This window comes from Cyprinodon variegatus, unplaced genomic scaffold (genome assembly GCF_000732505.1).
Source record: "Cyprinodon variegatus isolate N-32 unplaced genomic scaffold, C_variegatus-1.0 Scaffold92, whole genome shotgun sequence".
Classification (NCBI taxonomy): domain Eukaryota; kingdom Metazoa; phylum Chordata; class Actinopteri; order Cyprinodontiformes; family Cyprinodontidae; genus Cyprinodon; species Cyprinodon variegatus.
The window spans coordinates 667,767-670,070 of NW_015150545.1; the positions used below are offsets into that span (position 1 = coordinate 667,767).

The 2,304-nt window shown below is 37.1% G+C and overlaps 2 pseudogenes; both read right to left on the bottom strand.

Annotated features, from left to right (window-relative positions):
* Positions 1 to 593: 593 nt before the first annotated feature.
* On the bottom strand, positions 594 to 1,436 carry LOC107084102 (annotated as a pseudogene).
* Positions 1,431 to 2,221, bottom strand: LOC107084104 (annotated as a pseudogene).
* Between the last annotated feature and the right edge of the window lie 83 nt (positions 2,222 to 2,304).

The window sequence follows — 2,304 nt, forward strand, 5'->3', positions numbered from 1 at the left end:
CAGTGCATTCCAATTAGATCTCATTTGCAGTATAAATATTACATGCAAGTTCAGATTAGGACAGAGCTGTGGCTTATAGCACTACACTAAGCTGAAAGGTTGGTTTATGTTTGACGCAAATGTTTTTATTTTCTACGATGGACTGGCGAACCTGTCCAGGGTGAACCTCGCCTCTTGCCTGTAGACAGCTGGAGATGGGCACCAGCACCCCTTACCACCCCAGCAGGTATAAAGCGTGACAGAAAATGGATGTTTTTATTTTTTTTTCTTTAACACACATTATTGTTTATTTCTTGAATTATTTAATACATTTAGTTAAGATTTTACACATGACTATTAAGCTGTAAAGCCCGAGTTTGTTTGTTTCTTTCAAAGAACTGTGACATTAAAGCTGAAGTAGAGAATTTTAAGAATAACCATGATCTACAGCTCTCCCTCCACAGCAGTTTAACTTAAATTCAATATTTACAATAAAGACTTTTGATTCTTGAAATACATTAACCCTGAATGCAAATGAGATGGGCTTTCAAGAAAAAAAAATTAACTACAATACATATAAGAAGCAGTTAGTCTTCCAACTAGACATTATGATTTCAATTGATGCTGAATGATTTCATAAGACTTTCCTTTGCCTGCTCTACTGTGATTTTCTTCCAATTATCAGAAATGTCAGCAGGGTTTGCTTCATATTCTTCAGCAAATTCCTTGTTGAACTTGTTCATCACATATTTCCAATAATCTGAAGCTTCAAGACTTAAATCTCATATAATTCTCCAGTCTGGATAAATCTCCCTATATTCTTTGTAAGGATGATATTTATTGTTTGTAGCACTACAGCGAAAACGCTGGTTACTAATAATAAGAGAAGAGCAGATGTCAGTGCTGAGTTTTCCTGAGCTTGTCCACCTACGCTGACCCAAACCCTTTGGTCGATGCAGGAAGGCAAAGTGTTCACTGTGGTCTTCTCCTCCTGCATCACAGGATATTTTACAGAATGGACACTCTTTGCCACAACCAACCACTCTGTTGAAAAGCTCATCCTGTGGGTTTAATTGGAGATGTCTGAGTTTTGCTTCAAAGTCTTTGTTTTTAAACTTCTCCCTAAGATCTTCTTTCATTTCTTTCACACACTCTCTGAGCCAGTGAGCAAACTGCTCCTGGTCATCCTTGTTCAGAACCATAAAGGCATTGAGAGCATCCTGGGATATAATTAGTTTATCACCAAGTTCTTTGCAGATATTTTCAACAAATGCCTTCAGGCTATCAGTCTTTTCTGCTTTTGCCTTTTCAATGGCAGCATTTATGTGGCTGATGCAGGACTGAAGACGTCTGTCCTCTAACTCACATACTGAGAACTCAGAGGAGAAACTCTCCTTAATTCTATCACGTATCCAAACTTTTACATAATGTTCATATGAGCAAATGTAGCACTGAAAGTTAATGAAGTGTCTTTTTTTCAATCAAATCCAGTAAAAAAAATACTGGAAGGACATCCATGTGCTAAACTCTTCTTTTGTCAGCATTTTATCAACAATATCAGAACCAAGAGAATGATAAACATAGTCCTCCACAGCAGGTTTCAGACATTGGTTGGTTAATTCTTCAGCTTTCTTCTGGCACTGATCTCTCTTTCATAGAACACATCTTTGAAATCTGTGCAGAACCTTTCCTTGCTTTTCTGCAGAAATCTCTTAGGATCATTTTCTTGTATAAAATCTTCGTGCATCTTTTGAAACTCTCTAGCAGCAGATCCACAGATGTGCAGCTTCAGAGAAACCTCAAACTCAGTGTCCATGTTAACATCATCATTGTTCAGCTTCTCATCAATGATGTGAAGGATCTCCTGGATGTAAGTATCATGATAATTTGTTTTCTTTTCCTTTTTTTTCATCACAAACTCCCTGCAATCAGCTATGATGATGTTTGCATTTTTTTGTCTCTCCTTTACTATATCCTTATCAGACCACAATCCTTTCAAAGCAACTTTCATGTTTTCGTGCATTCCTTTAGGTCTGTATTTAAAAGGCTCCAATCCACAGTCTTGAAGTCTTTTTTTACTTAGCAGTTGACATGCATAGCTTCCTTTGGGTGAAATATTTGTGTGCAGCTGATGGTAAACCCTATCATAAACATTTAAAGTCTGTGGTGCAGCAAAAGTCAAGGTGTTCAGTGTTTTATCCCACATCCTAGCAAAACTGTCCTCAAGCTCTTTGTCTGTCATTTTAGCTTTTTTCTTACGGCACTCATCAATTAAAGCACAAACTGCTTTTTCAATTTCTTCTGTATAGCTGGTCTTAATTTTAT